Source organism: Leuresthes tenuis, unplaced genomic scaffold, assembly GCF_036924035.1.
Source record: "Leuresthes tenuis unplaced genomic scaffold, fLeuTen1.0.hap1 SCAF_10, whole genome shotgun sequence".
Classification (NCBI taxonomy): Eukaryota; Metazoa; Chordata; class Actinopteri; order Atheriniformes; family Atherinopsidae; genus Leuresthes; species Leuresthes tenuis.
In genome coordinates this window covers 25,539,517-25,552,092 of record NW_027325364.1, presented here as the reverse complement: position 1 = coordinate 25,552,092, position 12,576 = coordinate 25,539,517, and the positions used below count along the sequence as shown (strand labels likewise).

The following is a 12,576-nucleotide window of genomic DNA, read 5'->3' as shown; positions in this document are numbered from 1 at the left end:
AGGTTTTAACGACACGGATGTCCTCTGTTTTAGAGGAGGTAATTCACCCAGACCAGGCTTGTGCCATCTCAGAGAGACAACTCACCGACAGCCTCGTACTGATTCGAGACATCATTGATTACGCTAGAGACAGAAACACCCGGCTTGTCATCTTAAATTTAGACTTTGAAAAAGCTTTTGATCGGGTCTCGCATCAATATCTCTTTCAGGTGTTGCAGCAATCTAATAGGGCCCGATTGTTCCTACTTGGTGAGATTTGCTTGGTTGAGACGCTTGCTCCCCCCCCTTGCTCCTCGGCTGACCAAGTAGGAACAATCGGGCCCTATTCGATGGCTGCCTTGTCTTTTACTCTGTGCAAAAGACAAGGCAGCCACAAACACCACGGGAACACCGTATTGAGGCTTTGTTCTGACCACTCATTCGGTGTCGCGTTTCTTTCAAGCAATTCTCCCGGTTAGCCCACACTCGGCTCGCTTCCAGAGCTGTGTTAAAGTCTACTTCGCATTCACTCTCTTTTCTCAGCAGATTAAAAGAAAGTTTCATCTTGGGCTCCCTGAAACTTCCATCCTGCACCGCTGTTTGCTTTTTCACAAGAGCAGAGAAGAGCGCACCGTTCCCAGCGGCACTGCAGTACTGGGTCGATGCTTGGAGTGAACGGAGCAAGCTTCTTTTTCAACTCCTATTCTTAAAAATCCATTTAATATGTAGTCCTCGTATAGAGGACACATTAAACTGATAAGAACAGATACTACACTTGATCTTAGCCAAAAGGCCGAGAAGCGATAACTGTCCACTGTTTCAGGTCCGAGGGCCCTTGCTGGCACAATGCGCACTTGTAGCAGTGTTCTTTTTATGGCCATAGGTGGCCAGAGTGTCACGTTGCACCTCCGCCCACCCGCTGCACTGAGCACTCTTCAGCCCTTTTAAATGGTATAACTTTGCACTCCCGCATGCTCCAGCAAGCACCATTCAAGCAACAACTTTGCACTCCAGCTTCGAATATCGGCAAAATCGCAACAAGTAAGGCGACTCTACTCAGAGAAGTCACTCTGCACAGTAACAAGATTTCTTTTGCACAGACAGAAAGGGCTTCACCCGCAAAGGTAAAGCCTGCCAAAAATAGAAACAACTCATTAGTGCTGCTCTCCACGAAAGTCTTTAGTAAAAGGCGAAAGACTTGTATGTTATGAAGAGAAACCAGAGTACGATTATCCGTCACTGCGGGAGCAGGGCATCAGGCTAGTTGCCATAGCCACCTTCCCCATGGTGAGCGTTGCTTGGTTGAAACGCTTGCCCCTGTGCAATCGACAAGGCAGCAACAAAAACACCACGGGAACACCGTATTGAGGCTTTGTTCTGACCGCTCATTCGGTGTCGCGTTTCTTTCAAGCAATTCTCCCGGTTAGCCCACACTCGGCTCGCTCCCAGAGCCGTGTTAAAGTCTACTTCGCATTCACTCTCTTTTCTCAGCAGACTCTTGGGATTTTATCTATAAAATGAATTCCTTCACTCAAACTATGTTAAAACTGCTTTGTCCTTCATATTTACCATGTCTAGAAAGATTTAAACAAAAAAAAAAACAACGTTGTACTTTGCAGTAAAAGAAAGAGCAAATCTAAAGTTTCAGGAATCCGAGAATAAGCTTACTTTCATGAGTTCTTCACGATTTCGGATTTTGCTATAAAATGAATTCCTTCACTCAAACTAAATTAAAACTGCTAAACCGCTAATCTGTTACATGTAAGGCAGATGTCAAATTCACCGAATTAGGATCTAAGGGTATTCGGCCAATCGAGCTGTAGCAGCTTTGGTAAAAGAGTATAAGTTGAAGAGTTTGTGAATAAAGGTGTGCGCACACATAGTGAGCTGTAGGAAAATAGGCAGGGAGCAATGCCGGCTGGGGTATATGTTCTTGTATGTTGTCTGACTGTTTGATTAGAATGTCTTGTGTAAGTGTCCTGTTGAATGTTACATGTTTGGGCTTTGACACTTCACGGTGGTTGTTAACTGTGTGGTGTGTCCTGAAATGTTATATGTTTGGGCTGTGTGACATGCTTAATGCTTGTCAGTAGCTACCCACTTATTCATAGATAGCAACTGACAACATAAGAAGTCTGGACATACTTTGATAGTAGTTGTAGAAGTATCCTTATTGATAATAGATAAACTAATTCATAGTGATAGAACAGTAGATGAACAGGTGCCTGCACATGTCTCACGAAAATAAAATGGGTGTATGATTGCTGACGGCAGAGCAATACTGCCAAACTTATGAGTTCTTGTGGCAAACTTGATTCAGTGTCTTGACGTGTATACGCTGTTTCGCTGACTTGATTGTCACAAGAAACAAAGTGTGTTTGATAAGATCCGACCATTTTATTACGGGAGGATCAGTATGTATGGATTCTGATGTGACTGATAAACCCATTCGTATCGTAAGCATAATCTAATACGTGAGACAACGCCCTGGCACACAATCAAAAAAAAAAAGAGAGAGCGGTTTTGTGTCCCCACAGTCCATAATGTAGAAAAGAGAGAAAAAAGCCTTTCTGATTTGGTGTGTGTTCTCACAGTGCAGAGTGTAGAGAAAAGAGAGAAAAGAAAGCCGTTTTGTTGTCACGGGTGTTGTAACTTACACACACACATTTCTGAATTGAGAAAGGAAATTATTTTAGAGGAAGCACTAGAGTTTAGATCCCACATTTGTTGATAGGCATTCATTTATTTCTTCACTTCTGATGAAGTTTCAACAATAAACAACAAACTTTGTATTATGAGAAAGAACCAGACTCATTCTTCAGGAATCCGAAAATAAGCTCTATTTTACGAGTTATGCACGAATTCGGATTCTCCTATAAAACCTTAACTCTAACCAAGTTAAGACTGCTTTGTCCTTCATATTTATTCATGTCTAATCAAGTTTCAACGATAAACAACGTTGTACTTTGTACTTCTTCAGCAATAAGCATCTCTCGACATATGACGAAATACAGATTTTGCTATAAAATTAATTCCTTCTATCAGCCTGACTCAAAACTGTTTGTCCTCCTTATTTATCCACTTCAAATCAAGTTTCAACAATTAAAAAAATGTTGTAGTTTGAGAAAAAACAACTTAATCTTAAGCAATCAGTAGGGTAAGAAAGGGTAAGAAAAGGTGCAAATGCCAACCATACATCACTAAAAGGTGGAGCGGAAGTATTCGGCTGCAAGTAGGTGCGAATGCCTGACAATGTATGATCAAAAGAGGGAGCGGAGGTTTTCGGCTGCAAGGTCTGAATGTCCAACCATAATTTGTAAAAACCGGGGAAGAAAAGGCTCGAAAGCCCGACTATACACCATCAAAAGCGGGAGCGGAGGTGTTCGGCTGCAAGTAGGTGTGAATGTTCGACCATAATTTGTAAAAAGCGGGTAAGAAAAGGTTCGAATGCCCGACTATATATTAACCAAAGCAGGAGGAGAGGTCTTCGGATAAGAGTGGGTGAGAATTTACAACCATAATCTATAAAATGCGGTGAAAAAAAAGGTGTGAATACCCCATAGAACACTAAAAGGTAGAGCGGAAGTGTTCGGCTGCAAGAAGGTGTGAATGTCTGTAAAAAGCGGGTAAGAAAAGGTTCGAATGCCCGAACATACACCATCAAAGGAGGGAGCGGAGGTGTTCCGCTGTAAGAAGGTGTGAATGTCCGACCATAGTTGGCAAAAAGCAGGTAAGAAAAGGTTAAAATACCCGATTGTACACAATCAATAGCGGGAGCAGAGTTGTTCCGCTACTAAAAGGTGTGAAAGTCCGACCATGGTTTGTAAAAAGCGGGTAAGAAAAGGTGCGAATGCCCGACAATGTATGATCAAAGGAGGGAGCGGAGGTTTTCGGCTGAAACAAGGTCTGAATGTCCATCCATATTTTGTAAAAATCTGGGAAGAAAAGGCTCGAAAGCCCGACTATACACCATCAACAGCTGGAGCGGAGGTGTTCAGCTGCAAGAAGGTCTGAATGTCCATCAATAATTGCTAGAAAACATGGAAGAGAATTTTCGAAAATCAAACCGCACATGGTCATAAGCGGGAGAGGAGGTGTTCAAATGCAAGAAGGTGTGAATGTCCACCCATAATTACTGCAAAATGGGTAAGAAAAGGTACGAATGCCCAACCATACATGATCCTAACAGGGAGCGGAGGTGTTTGGCTGCGACAAGGTGTGTATGTCCACCCATAATTAATGAAAAGCGGGCAACAAGTAGGTTTGAATACCCATCATCAAAAGCAGGAGTGGATGTGTTCGGCTACAAGAAGGTTTGAATGTCTGACCATAGTTTGTAAAAAGCGGGTAAGAAAAGGTTCGAATGCCCGAACATACACCATCAAAGGAGGGAGCGGAGGTGTTCCGCTGTAAGAAGGTGTGAATGTCCAACCATAATTGGCAAAAAGCAGGTAAGAAAAGGTTAAAATACCCTATTGTACACAATCAATAGCGGGAGCAGAGTTGTTCCGCTACTAAAAGGTGTCAAAGTCCGACCATGAATTGTAAAAAGCGGGTAAGAAAAGGTGCGAATGCCCGACAATGTATGATCAAAAGAGGGAGCGGAGGTTTTCGGCTGCAAGAAGGTCTGAATGTCCATCCATAATTTGTAAAAATCGGGGAAGAAAAGGCTCGAAAGCCCGACTATACACCATCAACAGCTGGAGCGGAGGTGTTCAGCTGCAAGACGGTCTGAATGTCCATTAATAATTGCTAGAAAACATGAAAGAAAATTTTCAAATATCAAACTGCACATGATCATAAGCAGGAGAGGAGGTGTTCAGCTGCAAGAAGGTGTGAATGTCTACCCATAATTACTGAAAAATGGGTAAGAGAAGGTGCGAATGCCTAACCATACATCATCAAAAGAGGGAGCGGAGGTGTTCCGCTGTAAGACGGTGTGAATGTCCGACCATAGATGGTAAAAAGCGGGTAAGAAAAGGTTAAATTACCCGACTGTACACAATCAAAAGAGGGAGCGGAGTTGTTCAGCTAAGAGAAGGTGTGAAAGTCCGACCTTGGTTTGTAAAAAGCGGGTAAGAAAAGGTTCGTATGCCCGAATATACACCATCAAAAGCGGAAGCGGAGGTGTTCGGCTGCAAGATATTGTGAACGTCCGACCAAAGTTTGTAAAAAGCAGTTAAGAAAAGGTTCGAATATCTAACCAAACATAAGAATGAGTCTTTTCCGCTGTAGAATGCCCGGCTATAGACCATCAAATGCGGGAGCGGAGGTGTTCGGCTCTGAGTAGGTGTGAATGTCCGACCATAATTGCTGAAGAATGTGTTAGAAAAGGTAAGAATGCTGGACCATACATCATCAAAAGCGGTAGTGGTGGTGTTCGGCTGCAAAAAGGTGTGACTGTTCGACTAAAGTTTGTAAAAAGTGGGTAAGACAAGGTGCGAATGCCTGACAATGTATGATCAAAAGCGGGAGCGGAGGTGTTCAGCTGCAAGAAGGTCTACATGTCCATCAATAATTGCTAGAAAACATGAAAGAAACTTTTCGAAAATCAAACCGCACATGATCATAAGTGGGATAGGAGGTGTTCAGCTGCAAGGTGTGAATGTCCACCCATAATTCCTGAAAAATGGGCAAAAAAAAGGTGTGAATGCCCAACCATACATCATCAAAAGCAGGAGTGGAAGTGTTCGGCTACAAGAAGGTGTGAACGTCCAAACAAAATATGTAAAAAGAAGTTAAGAAAAGATTCGAATATCCAACCAAACATAATCAAAAGCGGGAGCAGAGCTGTTCGACTGCAAGTAGGTGTGAATGTCAGATCATAATTTGCAAAAAGCTGATGAGAAAGGGTGAGAATGCCCGACTATACATCATCAAATGCGGGAGCGGATGTGTTCGGCTACAAGAAGGTGTGAAAGTCCGATCATGGTTTGTAAAAACCGGGAAGAAAAGGCTCGAAAGCCCGACTATACACCATCAAAAAGAAGGTTTGAATGTCCATCAATAATTGCTTTAAAACAAGAAAGTAAATTTTCGAATATCAAACCGTACATGATCATAAGCGGGAGAGGAGGTGTTCCGCTGTAAGACAGTGTGAATGTCCGACCATAGTTGGTAAAAAGCGGGTAAGAAAAGGTTAAAATACCCGACTGTACACAATCAATAGCGGGAGCGGAGTTGTTCGGCTACTAAAAGGTGTGAAAGTCCGACCCTGGTTTGTAAAAAGCGGGTAAGAAAAGGTTCGAATGCCCGAACATACACCATCAAAAGAGGGAGCGGAGGTGTTCCGCTGTAAGACGGTGTGAATGTCCGATCATAGTTTGTAAAAAGTGGGTAAGACAAGGTGCGAATGCCTGACAATGTATGATCAAAAGCGGGAGCGGAGGTGTTCAGCTGCAAGAAGGTCTACATGTCCATCAATAATTGCTAGAAAACATGAAAGAAACTTTTCGAAAATCAAACCGCACATGATCATAAGTGGGATAGGAGGTGTTCAGCTGCAAGGTGTGAATGTCCACCCATAATTCCTGAAAAATGGGCAAAAAAAAGGTGTGAATGCCCAACCATACATCATCAAAAGCAGGAGTGGAAGTGTTCGGCTACAAGAAGGTGTGAACGTCCAAACAAAATATGTAAAAAGAAGTTAAGAAAAGATTCGAATATCCAACCAAACATAATCAAAAGCGGGAGCAGAGCTGTTCGACTGCAAGTAGGTGTGAATGTCAGATCATAATTTGCAAAAAGCTGATGAGAAAGGGTGAGAATGCCCGACTATACATCATCAAATGCGGGAGCGGATGTGTTCGGCTACAAGAAGGTGTGAAAGTCCGATCATGGTTTGTAAAAACCGGGAAGAAAAGGCTCGAAAGCCCGACTATACACCATCAAAAAGAAGGTTTGAATGTCCATCAATAATTGCTTTAAAACAAGAAAGTAAATTTTCGAATATCAAACCGTACATGATCATAAGCGGGAGAGGAGGTGTTCCGCTGTAAGACAGTGTGAATGTCCGACCATAGTTGGTAAAAAGCGGGTAAGAAAAGGTTAAAATACCCGACTGTACACAATCAATAGCGGGAGCGGAGTTGTTCGGCTACTAAAAGGTGTGAAAGTCCGACCCTGGTTTGTAAAAAGCGGGTAAGAAAAGGTTCGAATGCCCGAACATACACCATCAAAAGAGGGAGCGGAGGTGTTCCGCTGTAAGACGGTGTGAATGTCCGATCATAGTTGGTAAAAAGCGGGTAAGAAAAGGTTAAAATACCCGACTGTACACAATCAAAAGAGGGAGCGGAGTTGTTCAGCTAAGAGAAGGTGTGAAAGTCCGACCATGGTTTGTAAAAAGCGGGTAAGAAAAGGTTCGTATGCCCGAATATACACTATCAAAACCGGAAGCGTAGGTGTTCGGCTGCAAGAAGGTGTGAACGTCCGACCAAGGTTTGTAAAAAAGCAGTTAAGAAAAGGTTCGAATATCTAACCAAACATAATCAAAAGCGGGAGCAGAGCTGTTCGACTGCAAGTAGGTGTGAATGTCAGAGAATAATTTGCAAAAAGCTGATGAAAAAGGGTGAGAAATCCCGACTATACACCATCAAATGCGGTAGCGGAGTTGTTCGGCTGTGAGTAGGTGTGATTCTCCAACCATAATTGCTGAAAAATGTGTTAGAAAAGGTAAGAATGCCGGTCCATACATCATCAAAAGCGGGAGAGGTGGTGTTCGGCTGCAAGTAAGTGTGAATGTCCATTAATAATTGCTTTAAAACATGAAAGAAAATTTTCGAATATCAAACCTTACATGATCATTAGCGGGAGAGGAGGTGTTCAGCTGCAAGAAGATGTGAATATCCACCCATAATTACTGAAAAATGGGTAGGAAAAGATGCGAATGTCCAACCATAAATCATCAAAAGCAGGAGTGGAGTTGTTCAGCTACAAGAAGGTATGAAAGTCCAACCATGGTTTGTAAAAAGCGGGTAAGAGAAGGTTCGAATACCTGAATATATACCATCAAAAGCGGAAGCGGGGGTGTTCGGCTGCAAGAAGGTGTGAACGTCCGACCAAAGTTTGTAAAAAGCAGTTAAGAAAAGGTTTGAATATCCAACCGAACATAATCAAAAGCGGGAGCAGAGCTGTTCGACTGCAAGTAGGTGTGAATGTCAGATCATAATTGCTGAAAAATGTGATAGAAAAGACTAGAATGCCGGACAATACATCATCAAAAGCGGGAGAGGTGGTTTTTCGGCTGCAAGTAGGTGTGAATGTCCAGCCATAATTACTCACAAACGGGGGAAGAAAAGGTAGTATTTCCAGACCACACATGATCAAAACAGGGAATGGAGGTGGTTCAGCTACAAGGTGTGAATGTCTGACTAAAGTTTGTAAAAACCGTGTAAGACAAGGGGCGAATGCCCGACAATGTATGATCAAAAGAGGGAGCGGAGGTTTTCGGCTGCAAGGTCTGAATGTCCAACCATAATTTGTAAAAATCGGGGAAGAAAAGGCTCGAAAGCCCGACTATACACCATCAAAAGCGGGAGCAGAGGTGTTCAGGTGCAAGAAGGTCTGAATGTCCGACCAATAATTACTGAAAAATGGGTAAGAAAAGGTGCGAATGCCAAATCACACATCATCAAAAGCAGGAGCGGATGTGTTCGGCTACAAGAAGGTTTGAATGTCCAACCATAGTAAGTAATAGGTGGGTAAGAAAAGGCTCGAATGCCCGACTATACACCATCAAAAGCGGAAGCGGAGGTGTTCGGCTGCAAGACGGTGTGAACGTCCGACCAAAGTTTGTAAAAAGCATTAAGAAAATGTTCGAATATCCAACCAAACATAATCAAAAGCGGGAGCAGAGCTGTTCGACTGCAAGTAGGTGTGAATATCAGATCATAATTTGCAAAAAGCTGATGAGAAAGGGTGAGAATGCCCGACTATACACTATCAAATGTGGGAGCGGAGGTGTTCGTCTGTGAGTAGGTGTGAATGTCCGACCATAATTGCTGAAAAATGTGTTAGAAAAGGTAAGAATGCCGGACCATATATCATCAAAAGCGGGAGAGGTTGTGTTTGGCTGCAAGAAGGTGTGAATGTCCAGCCATAATTACTCACAAACGGGTAAGAAAAGGTACTATTACCAGACCATATATGATCAAAACAGGGAGTGGAGGTGGTTCAGCTGCAAGAAGGTTTGAATGTCCGACTAAAGTTTGTAAAAAGCGGGTAAGACAAGGTGTGAATGCCCGACAATGTATGATCAAAAGAGGAGCGGAGGTTTTCGGCTGCAAGAAGGTCTGAATATCCACCTATAATTACTGAAAAATGGGTAAGAAAAGGTGCGAAAGCCCAACCGCACATGATCATAAGTGGATGAGAAGGTGTTCGACTGCAAGTAGGTGTGAATGTAAGATCATAATTTGTAAAAAGCGGGTAAGAAAAGGTAAGAATGCCCAACCATAAATTATCAAAAGCGGCAGCAGAGTTTCGGCTGGTATTTATCAATGTCTAGATAGATTTCAACAAAAAACAACGTTGTACTTTGCAGTAAAAGAAAGTGCAAATCAAAAGTTTTAGGAATCCGAGAATAAGCTTATTTTCATGAGTTCTGCACGATTTCGGATTTTATGTATAAAATGAATTTCTTCACGCAAACTAAGTTAACACTGCTTTGTCCTTCATATGTACCCATTTCTACATATATTTCAAGCATAAACTTCCTCATATTACCCTGAATGAGAAAGAGCCACACTTGTGATTAAGCCATACCTCCCTTTTGAGGAGTTCTGCATGATTTGGGATTTTATCTATAAAATTAATTCCTTCACTCAAACTATGTTAAAACGGCTTTTACCTTCATATTTATCAATGTCTCGATAGATTTAAACAAAAAAACAACGTTGTACTTTGCTTTGCAATAAAAGAAAGAGCAAATCAAAAGTTTTAGGAATCCGAGAATAAGCTTATTTTCATGAGTTCTGCACGATTTCGGATTTTATGTATAAAATGAATTCATTCACTCAAACCAAGTTAAAACTGCTTTTTCCTTCATATTTATCAATGTCTAGATCGACTTCAACAAAGAACAACATTGTATTTTGCAGTAGAAGAAAGAGCAAAACTGAAGGATCAGGAATCCGAGAATAAGCTTCTTTTCATACGTTCTGCATGATTTGGGATTTTATGTATAAAATGAATTCCTTCACTCAAACTAAGTTAACACTGCTTTGTCCTTCATATGTACCCATTTCTACATATATTTCAAGCATAAACTTCCTCATACTACCCTGAATGAGAAAGAACCACACTTGTGATTAAGCCATACGCCCCTTTTGAGGAGTTCTGCATGATTTGGGATTTTATCTATAAAATCAATTCCTTCACTCAAACTATGTTAAAACGGCTTTTACCTTCATATTTATCAATGTCTCGATAGATTTAAAAAAAAAACAAAAAACGTTGTACTTTGCAGTAAAAGAAAGAGCCAATCAAAAGTTTTAGGAATCCGAGAATAAGCTTATTTTCATGAGTTCTGCACGATTTCGGATTTTATGTATAAAATGAATTCATTCACTCAAACCAAGTTAAAACTGCTTTTTCCTTCATATTTATCAATGTCTCAATAGATTTAATTAAAAAAAACAACGTTGTACTTTGCAATAAAAGAAAGAGCAAATCAAAAGTTTTAGGAATCCGAGAACAAGCTTATTTTCATGAGTTCTGCACGATTTCGGATTTTATGTATAAAATGAATTCATTCACTCAAACCAAGTTAAAACTGCTTTTTCCTTCATATTTATCAATGTCTCAATAGATTTAATAAAAAAAAACAACGTTGTACTTTGCAATACAAGAAAGAGCAAAACAAAAGTTTTAGGAATCCGAGAATAAACTTATTTTCATACGTTCTGCATGATTTGGGATTTTATGTATAAAATGAATTCCTTCTCTCAAACTAAGTTAACACTGCTTTGTCCTTCATATGTTCCCATTTCTACATATATTTCAAGCATAAACTTCCTCATACTACCCTGAATGAGAAAGAACCACACTTGTGATTAAGCCATACGCCCCTTTTGAGGAGTTCTGCATGATTTGGGATTTTTTCTATAAAATCAATTCCTTCACTCAAACTATGTTAAAACGGCTTTTACCTTCATATTTATCAATGTCTCGATAGATTTAAACAAAAAAACAACGTTGTACTTTGCAGTAAAAGAAAGAGCCAATCAAAAGTTTTAGGAATCCGAGAATAAGCTTATTTTCATGAGTTCTGCACGATTTCGGATTTTATGTATAAAATGAATTCATTCACTCAAACCAAGTTAAAACTGCTTTTTCCTTCATATTTATCAATGTCTCGATAGATTTAAACAAAAAAACAACGTTGTACTTTGCAGTAAAAGAAAGAGCCAATCAAAAGTTTTAGGAATCCGAGAATAAGCTTATTTTCATGAGTTCTGCACGATTTCGGATTTTATGTATAAAATGAATTCATTCACTCAAACCAAGTTAAAACTGCTTTTTCCTTCATATTTCTCAATGTCTAGATCGACTTCAACAAAGAACAACACTGTATTTTGCAGTAGAAGAAAGAGCAACACTGAAGGATCAGGAATCCGAGAATAAGCTTAATTTTCTTATGGGCAAGTGGGAACTGCTTTGTCCTTCATATTTATCAATGTGTAGATGGATTTCAACTTCTTCTACTGCATCTTCTTCACACCTTCTTGTAGCCGAACACTTCCGCTCCCGCTATTGATTGTGTACAGTCGGGTATTTTAACCTTTTCTTACCCACTTTTTACCAACTATGGTCGGACATTCACACCGTCTTACAGCGGAACACCTCCGCTCCCGCTTTTTATGGTTTATAGTCGGGCATTCGAACCTTTTCTTACCCGCTATTTACAAACTATGGTAGGACATTCAAACCTTCGTGTATCCGAAAACCTCCGCTCTCTCTTTTGATCATACATTTTCGGACATTCGCACCTTTTCTTACCCGCTTTTTACAAACCATTGTCGGACTGTCACACCTTCTTGTAGCCGAACACATCCGCTCCCGCTATTGATTGTGTACAGTCGGGTATTTTAACCTTTTCTTACCCGCTTTTTACCAAGTATGGTCGGACATTCACACCTTCGTACAGCGGAACACCTCCGCTCCCTCTTTTGATGGTGTATGTTCGGGCATTCAAACCTTTTCTTACCCGCTTTTTCCAAACTATGGTCGGCTATTCACAGCTTCCTCTCCACCATACTTGTATGGTGGGATATTCCCACCCACTTGCATCCGAAGACCTCCGCCCCAAATTTTGTTGATATTTAGTCGGACATTCGCACCTTACCCGCTTTTGGCAAACTATGGCCTTCTTGCAGCCAAACAACTCTGATCTTGCTTTTGATGATGTAAGGTTGGGCATTCAGACCTTGCTTCACCTGCTTTTCACCAAATATAGTCGGACATTCACACCTTCTTGCAGCCGAACACTTCCGTACCACCTTTTAGTGTTCTATCACACCTTTTTTTTCACCGCATTTTATACATTATGGTTGGAAATTTTCAACCAATTTCATCCGAAGACCTCTCCTCCCGCTTTTG

General features: G+C 41.0%; 2 non-coding genes across 2 annotated transcripts; both read right to left on the bottom strand.

The window, feature by feature from the left end:
- Positions 1-600: 600 nt before the first annotated feature.
- On the bottom strand, positions 601-784 carry LOC140317076 (U2 spliceosomal RNA). Its single transcript, XR_011917424.1, has one exon. It is a non-coding gene; the product is annotated as a U2 spliceosomal RNA (small nuclear RNA).
- A 308-nt stretch (positions 785-1,092) lies between these two features.
- LOC140317307 (U5 spliceosomal RNA) lies at positions 1,093-1,206 on the bottom strand. The gene has a single exon (XR_011917632.1). It is a non-coding gene; the product is annotated as a U5 spliceosomal RNA (small nuclear RNA).
- Between the last annotated feature and the right edge of the window lie 11,370 nt (positions 1,207-12,576).